We start from the raw sequence: 13,207 nt of genomic DNA on the forward strand, positions 1-13,207 counted from the left end.
CCTGGTGGAGGATGAAATTTTCACTGCCGGTACCAGGCTGGGAAGGGGAGGAGAGGTGGTAGCTGAAATACCTGATTGCCAGTCTTAGCCCCAATGTCCTGGATGAAATTTCAAATCCCTTCGCAGTACCTCTTGAAGTGAAACTTCCTGGCGGATTAAAACTGTGTGCCGGACCGAGACTCGAACTCGGGACCTTTGCCTTTCGCGGGCAAGAGCACTTGCCCGCGAAAGGCAAAGGTCCCGAGTTCGAGTCTCGGTCCGGCACACAGTTTTAATCTGCCAGGAAGTTTCATATCAGAGCGCACTCTGCTGCACAGTGAAAATCTCATTCTGGAAATCTCTTGAAGTGTTGGGATGTAACACATTTGATAGTCATATGTACGTCGGATCGAGACTTTAAGCTCAGCTTTCTCCTTGGTGCTATTGGAGAGGTGTAGCCTATGTGCCGACATCTGTTTTCACCATCCCCGTTCCTTTCATCCACAACAACACAAACCCAACTCTACACACCACTCATCACAGTCATACAAAGGTCACAAATGCGTAGACTGATGTCAGAACATTAAGATCACCCACCTGCTATTGATATAAACCCTGCCGGCCGCGGTGGTCTCGCGGTTCTAGGCACGCAGTCCGGAACCGTGCGACTGCTACGGTCGCAGGTTCGATTCCTGCCTCGGGCATGGATGTGTGTGATGTCCTTAGGTTAGTTAGGTTTAAGTAGTTATAAGTTCTAGGGGACTAATGACCACAGCAGTTGAGTCCCATAGTGCTCAGAGCCATTTGAACCATTTTGATATAAACCCGTCCAGAAGGTAACAACGTCACCTGGCGATGAATAACTGCTAGTCAGACAATGACTGTCCTTGTAGAATCAGTGAGCGTGCTCTCTGAGTGGAATGGGGAAGGCGCAAGATCTACCTGAGTTTGACAGAGGGCAGACTGTGATGGCCCAGAGGCTCGGTACGAACAATTCGGAAACTACACGACTTGTCGGTTGTTGGAGGAGTGCTTGTGGTAAGTGTCTTCAAGACGTGGCGAAACCAAGGTGAAATCAAGTCCAGACGTCGGGGGTTCGGCGGCCTCCCCTCATTACAAACGTCGGACGTCGTATGCTGGGAAGACTGACAAAAATGGACAGGCGGCAAAGTGGGACGGAACTTGGTTCAAATGGCTCTGAGCAAACTGTGCAGTGGGAGAGCGTTCCATGGTCTGACGAATCCCGAGGCCTCCTTCATCATGCCGATGGGAGAGCCGAATCCGTTGTCTTTCAGGGGAACACCTCCTCGACACCTCTACTGCAGGACGGAGACAAGATGGCGGCGGCTACATTATGGATTGGGGAAGATACATAATGGATTTATGAGTAGAGTTGTAGGAACATGGTTGACGACAAATGGAAGCTTTTGTGTGGCCGTGAGTGGTGTTTGGATAGCCTAACGGTAAAGCGACCAGTCGCGATAAGCTGGAAATCTGGGTTCGAGTTCCGGTCCAGCACAAATTTTCACTGTCGTCACTCCATTGTACAGATGATGGTTGTTGTCAATTTTCGCAACTGCGAATAAATTTCTTGTATTGTAATTATTATCTTTTCTACATTTAGTCTCTTAAGAAAGACGTTTGCCAGTTGATACTAAGCGAATTTACTGACTATTCTCTTCAGGTCCCATATATTCCGGATGAGCCGTGGGGGAGTCGCTGGCGCCAGTGATTCACTTATCTAGTGGGGCCAGTAATCCCTCTCGTTCTGGCATGCGCGTTTTCTCTTTGGTTTTCCTCTTGTGGTCGCTATTTAAGCGCGGCGCTTACGGTTGTCTTGGTTTTCCGCTACGGGGCCCTAGTGTTCATTCTTACCCTTGCTTGGGCATACGTTGTGTTGACGAGTCTTGGAGTGACCGTAACGGAGTAGCGTTGGTTGCTCGTGGCGCTGTGTTATGATCTGAGGAGTGTGTCGGTTGCTGACTGGTGGTGATGGCCTCCAATGCACAAGCAAGAGTGTATATTTTACTACCTGATGCTGGATGCCTATGTACGCTATGCGGATTCTCGTCGTTTGCTGCTGTTAACGGTGGGCATCAGTTATTTCTTTGAAGTCGTGTTTGTGATCAAGCTGATCGTAATTTGTGTTCACAGCCGGAAACAGTGATTTGTATGTAATTATACCCGCCGTGGTGGGAATAAGGAATTCACTCTTGGTTCCGGTATATGTTGAGTACTGCTGTTAAGATTGTAAAAGACTGCTCAGTGACAGGAGAACTAAGTGTGAGTAGCGTGAAGGCTGCATGAGCCATTCTAGGATAGTGCGCAGGCCATGTTTAGTGTTAAGACAATGTGCTTGTAATGTTACTTGAGTACCTTATGATTTATTCTGTGGTCTCCGTCTGAAGGGGCCGTGACTTCGTAGTCTTGTATTATGGGTTTTTATACTCTTGGTTCGGCAGGCCCTTAACTTCTCCAGACTTTTGCTTGTTATTGGGGTCTGCCAGTAAGCGTACAGAATTAGGAGCTGTAAGCAGTGACTAGTTTTCCATGCTATTTGAGGTCTTGCATGTGTTAAGGGTATTAAATTTAAAGTTTTTTTTGTTGTGTCCTGGTTTCGTTTATGTCCTGTACTACGAGCGGCGGGCACCATCAGTTATGGATTGACCAGTACAGGGGGCGGCGCCTTGATCGAAATATATTCGGACGGCGTCAGCTCGGCCAGTTACGTCTTGGTGACACTCGACCCTGCTTGGCTTTATCCTATCAGAGTCGCTGATCGCTCCATTAGTTTAGTATTCTCTCGTAATTATTTGGAGATACCTATCTTTAATGTGTTGGGGTGCTCCAAGGTGCGTCCCCTGTTCCTAGTAGTTTGGTCACTCTTGTTTCAGGGTTGGTCATGCGTTGGGCTGTATCTCCTGTTGCATGGAGCTTAAACTGTTAAGATAACTGTCTTTTCTGCCATTACACTTCGGAGGGATTACATGAACGAGTGCAGTGAAATAATTCACTATATAATTAGTGGAATTCCGTTGTTCTATGATCTGTTGATTGGTCTAAGATTCCCGTTCGGGATTTTGCTCTTTTGCTTTAAATTTGTTATTTAATATTCTGTACTGTTGCTTATTTTACCAATGGGGATTTAGTTCCGGTAAAGGACTATTAAATTTGTGGGCAATTATGCTTGTCACCTGTATTTATCTGGAACTATTTGTTATTTAGTTAAAAGAAAGGATCTTTACTTAACTTGCTTCACTCCGTGTAATCTTACAAAGATTGATAAGGTTTTTAATAATATTTGTTATTGGTGGCTATTGGAAGTCCGGGTTGTAAAAGATTTTGTGCAACTATTTTTTGGGAAATGTGTAATAAAACTTTGTGAGCTACAGCGTGTGTTAGCGTTTTCTTGTGACTCACGTCCCACCGTACAAGATGTATATATACTGGCAGTTGCTGTTTTCACATAAAACTTTCTGCAAATTTTGTGTCGCGCCCATCATCTGCGGTACTACTGTACGAATGTATGGTTACTTTATGACGATAATGATCGCGAGCCTGCAAAAATCCATCAAGTGTTTATTGTAAATTTGTTTTTTTCTGCTCTTGGTAGTTCCGGTATTTTGCGCCCTTCTTCGGGTACGATAAGTAACGAAATACTGTGATGGGCCAAAATGAGTATAATGTGTCACATAAGAAAGGTGTGGCACTATCTTCGATAAATATTTGGCTAAATATAAGTCAAAGTTGTCCCATACTAAGGGAGCGAGAGCAAAGGAGACAGATGAAGAAGTCCCTCATCGTCGTTCCTTCCCCCGATCTGTAATGAAATGTCGTCTACACAGATCAGCCAGAACATTATGACCACCTATCAGCTAGCCAGTATGTACACCTTTGGTACGGGTAACAGCGGAGACAAGTCGTGGAATGGAAGCAATGAGGTCTTGGTAGGTCGATGGAGGGAATTGGCAAACACGAGTTACCTAACTTCCGTAAATTACGAGGAGGGAAGCGATGAGCTCTGACACCACGTTCAACCATAGATCAGACGTATTCGATCGGGTTCAGATCTGACGAACTGGCGGGTCAGCACATCAACTGGAACTCGGCACTGCGTTCTCGAACCACTCCCAGCCTTGTGATATGGCACGTTATCTTGCTGAAAATTGCCACAGCCGTCGGGAAAAATGATCGTCATGAAGGGTGCACGTGGTCTGCAACTAATGACGATACTCCTTGCCCTTTATGGCACCTTGCACGAGATCTACTGGACCCACGGATTCTCAAGTAAATGCACGTCCGAAGGGACATGGGAATATAATTCGAAATAACTCAGCCACAGCAAAATCTGAGAACAGTAACTGGTGCGTTCATCTTACCGCTTATTGTTCTACAACTGTGTTATTATCTTTGGAGAATCTAGAAACTGCTGTAGTTACAAGCATTCTGCCGCACAGAGATACGACGACCCTTGTAATCACTGTATTAACTCTAAGCTCTTCGCCGGGAGAGGCGTTGTGCCCCTCCAGCTAGACGAGAAGCGTACGGCTACTTAATTAGCTTTGTCGCTCCTTCGCCCGTAATATCTAATTTCTGGGCCTTAATATAACGTCGTTAACATGGATATCTGCTGGAGTAAGGCGATTTGCTGGCAGCAGGGCTGGAAGCGATTCTACAAAGGTGTCGTCCGTGAAATATAAAAGAAAAGCAGCATTTCGCTAATTAACAGAAACCACAAATGCTGTAACTATATTGCTGGACTCAATTCTGATATTTTTTTATTAGTCCTATTCTGCCGCCATATCCCCTATCTCATTAACGGGGAGAAAAGTTCACACGAATCAGTAACGAACCTACTAGGCACTGACACATCTTCCACCAGCACAAAGTTTCACTTCAGAATGTACGCTGGGGGAAACAACTTCACAACACCAAGGCGGAGTTGTGCAACGTAGACGAAAGATGGTATTTCTACATCTGAAACATGATGTATATTCAAATTTCGTGCCATTCGTATAAGAACGGCTCTAGTAGCGCTTCCAAGAGGATGCGAATCGACTTTAAGTACACGCTGTAACAGTCTTGAGCGTAAGTTACCTTTGAGATAGGACGTGGTGAGCCAATGTTACTCAAGAACGCCTGCAAGGCGACAAATTCGGCATTATCAATGCATCACTGAGTTTGAATGAGGTCGTCTAATAGGACGACGAGTAGCTGGGTGTTCCTTCTGCGAGATGCCTATAACAGTTTCCACAACGAAACTTTGTCTCGAAACCTGGCAGAAAATCCAGAAAGATTCTGGTAGTATGTGAAGCGTGTTACCGGCATGAAACAATCAATGCGCGATAGAAATGGAGATAATATTGCAGACAGTGCTGCCAAAACAGAGTTACTAAACACAGCCTTCCGAAATGCCTTCACAAAAGAAGACGAAATAAATATTCCAGAATTCGAATCGAGAACAGCTGCCAACATGAGTAACGTAGAAGTAAGTATCCTCGGAGTACTGAAGTAACTTAAATCACTTAATAAAAGCAAGTCTTCTGGTCCTGACCGTATACCAATTAGGTTCCTTTCGGAGTATGCTGATGCATTAGCTCCATACTTAACAATCATATACAACCGTTCGCTCGACGACAGATCCGTACCCAAAGACTGGAAAGTTGCACAGCTCACACCAATATTCAAGAAAGGTAGTAGCAGTAATCCACTAAATTATAGGCCCATATCGTTAATGTCGATATGCAGCAGGATTTTGGAACATATATTGTGTTCGAACATTATGAATTACCCAACCCGCATCTCGTAGTCGTGCGGTAGCGTTCTCGCATCCCACGCCCGGGTTCCCGGGTTCGATTCCTGGCGGGGTCAGGGATTTTCTCTGCCTCGTGATGGCTGCGTGTTGTGTGCTGTCCTTAGGTTAGTTAAGTTTAAGTAGTTCTAAGTTCTAGGGGACTGATGACCATATATGTTAAGTCCCATAGTTCTCAGAGCAATTTGAACCATTTGAATTACTTCGAAGAAAACAGTCTATTGACACACAGTCAACACGGGTTTAGAAAACATCGTTCCTGTGAAACACAACTAGCTCTTTATTCACATGAAGTGCTGAGTGCTATTGACAAGGGATTTCAGATCGATTCCGTATTTCTGGATTTCCGGAAGGATTTTGATATTGTAGCACACAAGCGGCTCGTAGTGAAATTGTGTGCTTATGGAATATCGTCTCAGTTATGTGACTAGATTTGTGATTTCCTGTCAGAGAGGTCACAGTTTGCAGTAATTGACGGAAAGTCATCGAGTAAAGCAGAAATGATTTCTGGCGTTCCCCAAGGTAGTGTTATAGGCCCTTTGCTGTTCCTCATCTATATAAAAGATTTTGGAGACAATCTGAGCAGCCGTGTTCGGTTGTTTGCAGATGGAGCTGTCGTTTATCGACTAATAAAGTTATCAGAAGATCAAACGAAAATGCAAAACTATTTAGAAAAAATAACTGAATGGTGCGAAAAGTGGCAGTTGACCCTAAATAACTAAAAGTATGAGGTCATCCACAAGAGTGTTAAAAGGAACTCGTCAAACTTCGGTTACACGACAAATCAGTCTCATCTAAAAGCCGTAAATTCGACTAAATACACACGTATTACAGTTACGAACAACTTAAATTGGAAGGAACACACAGAAAATGTTGTGGAGAAGGCTAGCCAAAGACTACGTTTTATTGGCAGGACACTTAGAAAATGTAACAGACCTACTAAGGAGGCTGACTACACTACGCTTGTCCGTCCTCTTTTAGAATATGGTGTGGGATCCTTACTAGTTATGACTGACCGAGTACAATGAGAAAGTTCGGAGAAGGGCAGTACGTTTTGTATTATCAGGAAATATGGAAGAGAGTGTCACAGGAATGATACAAGATTTGGGCTGGACATCATTAAAAGAAAGACGTTTTTCGATGCGACGGAATCTTCTCACGCAATTCCAGACACCAACTTTCTCCTCCGAATTCGAAAATATTTGGTTGACACCGACCTACATAGGGAGGAACGATCACTACGATAAAATAAGGGAAATCAGATCTCGTATGGAAAGATATAGGTTTTTATTCTTTCCGCGCGCTATACGAGATTGGAATAATAGAAATTGTGAAGGTGGTTCGATGAACCCTCTGCCAGGCACTTAAATGTGATTTGCAGAGTATCCATCTAGATGTAGATTGCAGAAAGAGTTGGCAGGAATGTGGCCATTGTGGTCATAAGAATGTACGGCAGCAACAATGCCGTGCTCCGGACGCTCACCAAGAGGGGAGACCGAAGTGTTCGGCGTATCACTCTGGCGCATCGTACTGCATCTGCAGCAGCAATTTGACCTGCAGTTGGCACCTCAGTGGCACAACGAACTGTTACAAATCGGTTAGTTCAAGGACAGCTGCGAAGCAGACGTCCTGTAGCGGGCAGTCCATTGACCCAAACCACCGCTATTCGCGACTTCAGAGGTGTCAAGCGTGAGCTCGTTGGAGAACAGCGTGGTATGTTGCTTTTTCTGATGAAAGCTGTTTCTGTTTCTGTGCAGGTCATTGCCGTTTGTGGATTAGGAGGAGGCCAGTTGAGGACTTGCAACCAACTTGTCTGCATGCTAGACACACTGGACCGACATCAGGAGCTATGACCCGGGATTCGTTTTTGCATGACAGCAGGAGCACTGTCGTGGCTATTCCACACACTCTGATTGCCAAATTGTACGTCAGTCTGGTGTTTCACCCTGTTGGCCTGCCATTCATGACCAGCATTCGAAGAAGTGTTTTCCAACAGGATAACCGTCGGCCACATACCTCTGTTGTAATCCAACATGTTTCCCAGAATGTCAAGATGTCAACTTGGCCGGCTTGACCACCAGATCTACTTTCAACCGAGCGCACACCGGGCACCGTTGGACGACAACTCTAGCGATATCCACGAACAGTATTAAATGTCGCTGTGCCGGTCGACCTAGTGCAAGGGACATTTAATTCCATCCCCCGGCACCTCTACAATGGAATACATGCACATTCTCCGGCTTAAAGTTAACATTATGGCGGTTCCATGGCTGTAGAGGCATTTCATATTTCCGGTGGGTTATTTCGCACTTTCATTAACCTGTGATCTTGCAATGTTAATACTTAAATATGTTACCTAGACAAATGTAATCCCGAAATTTCAATACTCTGCTGCGATTTTTGATCCGTTAGCATGTGAACACAAAATGTGGCCTGACTTCGAAGTGTTGTGGTGTACATTACTAATAAACCAAAAATGTGGCCTGATTGCGAAGTGTTGTGCTATACATTATTAATAAACACAGTTCGCGTGGAATGCTTTGTTGTTCGTACCATGCTCCCGTCCTGCAAGTACTTACGAGTATCTGAAAGAATGCGGAAAGGGAGGAATGAAATCATAGGCACTAGGTTTTGGCGGAACTGGCAAAAATATCGACATGGTATCTCTAAGGAGCATATAAACACATGATATTCGTGTGTTACACGTAAAATGGAAATAGGACATGTCTTCAAAACTGACTTCCGGGAATGTGGGTGGTGCACAAAGCAGTCCTGAGAATAATTTTATAAAATAAAGTTGTTGAAGATTTCGTGGCGATTTATTGAGGTACAGCCTGTTGGCTTTTGTCTTAAGATCTTCGGCCGACGTTCGGAGACTTCTGACGTTTCGAAAGTACTGATGACTCTCGTGGTCAAAGCTTCTCCCTCCATTGCTTGTGGCTGACCGGGAGTGGACCTTTGACAGTGTCAGACACCTGAACTGGCGAAAGCCAACAGGCAATACGTCAATTTTGTATAAAGTGATTCTGCTTCATTTTCACTTATGGTTCATTGACGTAACCCATTGCTATATAAAACTACACCATGGAATGCAATAGAAACTGATATTCTAGATATCAGAAATTTTTGCTTATGCATTATTCGTAAACTGAAATGTCCCAAGCCACGCAGATCCCTCTCTAATCAAGTTGATACAGTTATCCTTAACCGAAGAGGAATCTACGCAAGTACTATTTAAGAATAAAATGAAATTAACTTGACCAATTGCACGTAGTTCTCCTTCTAAAGCGAAGTACGTTTTTGCATGATAGTTTTCCAAAGAGGTGCATTGCCTACTGCCCTTTAGGTTGCTGAATAACGTATTTTTCTTAGTTTTGGCACCAACCATGATGAAGCGAAACCCTGTAGAAGCTAGAAATAGCTCTACGTAATGGGAAGTTTATACTGAAAATTGTCTGGAACGTAAAAGTAAATTTCTTTGAGTGCAAAGTTTTGTAACTATTTTTGGATCAACTTCGTACCGCAAAGTAACAAATTGAATCCTAAATACTGATTTACAACACCCTAAAGGAAACCTTACCAACCTTGCATGTTTTCAAGCAATTCTTTGGACTATGATATAGAAAATGCAATATCAGCTTCAAGAATGTTGCCTATAAAATTGAATAAGTGGGGGAGAGATTTCTACCTTGGAACTCTTTTCGGACTTTGTAACGTCTCCTCGCAAAACACACATTGTATGTGGTAAAAAAGGAGAAAATAATAATTGAACTGAATAATTGTAATTGCGTGGACAATGACTGTGTGAACTTTATGTAAAAGAGAAACCATTATGTGTGTACTTGTATAGAATTATGTACCGATTTTTTTAAAGGTATCTGCGTCGGCGAGTACTGAAACCGCCACAGACGATAATTATTAAATATCAAACAAAGATGAGAATATGTCATAACGAGTATAAATAGTCGTGACCGAACATTAATTTCTCTGTAGTCTTCTTGGAGTTACGTGAGTAGGAAGAGCCTGTGACGTTATAGTGTACGCTTCTGTAGCATTCTTTCTTCAAGATTGAGAGACGTGCGCCATTAGGTACTGATTTGTAAAGGTGTGTAATAATTTTATCTGTTTAAATGTTTTGAATGGAGTTACTTAATGAAAACTTGCATGATGATTTGTAATAAGCTTGCATGGTATTTTATCCCATCCTTTTAAGACATTTTCAGTTATTCAAATATTATTCGTAGTGCACAGCTGCGCGACGAACGAACGAACCGCTGCCGCGGCGCATTCAAACTGCATTAAATGAAACCAATCATATCGCAAAGAAGCGGACAGGTAATAGTGAACTAAAATTATTTCTTTGAGCTTCGGAATTGCAGGGCAGAGCAGCAGATTTTATGACGTGTTTTACGGGTGGACATGGGCTGTGGACGATATATTATTAACAGCGCCAAAAGATAATTTACCTTCATAACATAAAAGAAATCTTCCTATGCGTAATTCTGCTCTGGCTAACATTATAGTAAAAACATCTTTTTCTCTGATAATAGTCTCTTGTTTTCGTGTTAGTCGTGGTACTTACTGGTGTTTTACTGTTAACAAAAATCCACTGCAAAATTTTGATGTTGAACAAACATTGCGTACTGTAACATCAGTATTGATAACGAAATATTTTTCAGTAACCTTTTCAATAATTTTAAAGTAATGAAGATATGTTGAACTTTATGGCGAGTTACAGTAACGAAAAAATGTTCCTTTAATAGAAAGCCAGATCCAGAACAATAAGAACATAATATAATTTGTTTTGTTGAAATTTAATGATCCAAAGAAAGTTACAGCACAGCATCCCTAAAAAGTATTTCAGGGCTCTTTTGGTAGCAACGTATTTTATGTCATATATTAGTTATTACGCGAGCAATAATAAAACAAAGCAGAGAGCCAGCGAAACTTTCACGTTTGGCCAGTTCTGCAATAGAAGTGTAATATATTTTCTTATTGCAGCTTTAAACGATAGCATGCGATTTATTTATGCTACAGTCTTTCTCTGAAATTACAAAAATTACTCTGGAAAAATGAGGTTTCTTCTAAATATGAAAACCTGTTTCGAAGGAACAGCATGTTTAGGTAGCCAGGAGCAAATATTCTATTCAATCTTGTCAATATCGTGTTTAATAGTCTGTATGTTACATTATTACCCTAACGCACACCAGTATTCAGTAAACGAAATCAGGTTAAGAAGAAGTAGTATCAAAAACAAGATACTAGTTAAAAATGTTTTTAAACAGATGCTATTGGTAACTAACACAAATACCCGTTTTCAAGATATGGAAAATTGTTAAGCATGAGAGAAACTCAGTTCACTTGCAGATATCACGTGTTTCGTGGTAGAAGGCCGTGTATTCCTTCGAGGTACAAGGTGGTGCATGACCGATGAAGTATGGTTGAACAGTTCGCGCATGATGTAACTAGTTGTAAAAACAAAGAGAATTTTACCGGCCATAAAACCCTGTGACTGACGAATTAACAGTACCCTCCAAATAACTTTAATATGTTATGCAGCACTTAAACGTATAGAATTATTGATATTTACAAACGCTCCACAAAACAACTTCATATCTCACAACAACAACAAAAAAATGGCAGCGAAGTATCAGAAACTGCTGATGGTGGTTTCTAGCGTACATTCCTTCATGAGATTCTAAAATCAGTCAGTAGATTGAAACACCGACTAGGAAACAATGTTCCTGTGTACTCTATACTCCAAGTACAACACTCTCACCTACTTAATCATTTCTACAATGTACCAATCTTCCTGTTCTGACAGGTTTGCTAAAAGTAGTTTAGAACTTGTAGAGTTGCAGGACGAAAGAATAGTACAGCTGCACTCTCGTGGAAGACATTTTGTCGAAAGTGAGCAGAGAACCGTTTGTAATTTCTCATACTTCATTTCCGAAAATACAGCTGCCAATGATCACCTTTCTCCACAGTAATACCCACTTAAATGCGAAACTCAAAAATGTTTCAAATGGCTCTGAGGCAATGCGACTTAACTTCTGAGGTCATCAGTCACCTAGAACTTAGAACTAATTAACTGATGAGGCAATGAATATGTGAGTTGCATTTACTTGCAGTGGCTGTTTAGTAAATGTAGTGTGCTGTGCCATTTTCCTCTTCGACTTCTCTGCTGTACACTGTTGTGTGTGACTTCGTACATTACAGGAAGAAGAGGTGGGCTACAGAGTGGCGTGACAACTGTCATCTTAGGAAAGCTGGACAGGAGCAGAAATGGTCAGTCAACAAGTTAACACAACAAACAAAAGATTTATTTAAAAGTGCAAGTGGTCTGCCGTCGGCCGTCGTGTATTGCAGCGGCAGAGTGCGCTCGTATTCCAGAGCCACTGGAGGCGTGGCTGAGCGGGAGCGCACCATTGGTTCCGCCAGATCTGGCGCAACTGCTAAGGGCGTCTGACGTAAACTTCGAATTCCGTGCTTCGTGAGCAGTATCAATACGTAATACCAAATACGAATACCTCACAGAGTCATAACACCCTAGCTGAATCAAGTCTTACTTCACTTTATTTGCAGTCAATGTACCCCTCACGGGAATAACTCCGCCTTCCTTTCCGACCGAACGAATTGACGCAGTGATTAGAGCACTGGACTGTCGTTTGGGCAGAGGATGATTCAAACCTCCGTTCTTGTGATTCAGATCTAGGTTTTACGCGATTTCGCTACATCTCTCCAGACAAATTCCGGAATGGTTCCTCTGGAAGGGCACAGCCGATTTCCTTCTCCAGCCTTATTTAATCCGAGCTTGTGCTCCGTCTATAATAGCTTCGTTGTCGACAGTACGTTAAACTATAACCTCCCTTCTTTTCTTTGTTTTAGGGGAGCAACGGTATTGTATACTGTCTTTCAGATCATGAATTCCAACCTATTTTTGTTACAAAATTTCATTCACAATTTCCTGGATTAGCTCTGAAATAACTCATTTTCAAATTCTTCCTTTACGAAAAACGCCATGCTAACTGTGAAATCGTAGATTCCCTGGGAATGGGAGTATAACGTGTTGATTTTAAACATGGACACATAACAAATCAAATTTATTAATGAAAACAATGAGAAGATTGCATTCGCTGCATGAACTAAATTACAATCGGTAAAAGTGCCATAGATTAATAGTCAAATGTATTTAGATAAAATCAGTGACAAGAGAGATTAATCTTCGTTTCCAAAAGTACTAAAAGACATCTAAAATAAGTAACAATTAATTCCAAATGAGCTTCAAAACCAACTCCTCAAGCACCTAAAATTACGAGCATACGTTAATACCGTTAATTATACAGGATGCTCAGACACAGCCTGAAAACCTTGTAAAGGTGTTGCAAGGCTGGTTGAGCTGATAAACAACTTCCA

Source organism: Schistocerca gregaria, chromosome 1 (assembly GCF_023897955.1).
Source record: "Schistocerca gregaria isolate iqSchGreg1 chromosome 1, iqSchGreg1.2, whole genome shotgun sequence".
In the NCBI taxonomy this organism is placed as follows: domain Eukaryota; kingdom Metazoa; phylum Arthropoda; class Insecta; order Orthoptera; family Acrididae; genus Schistocerca; species Schistocerca gregaria.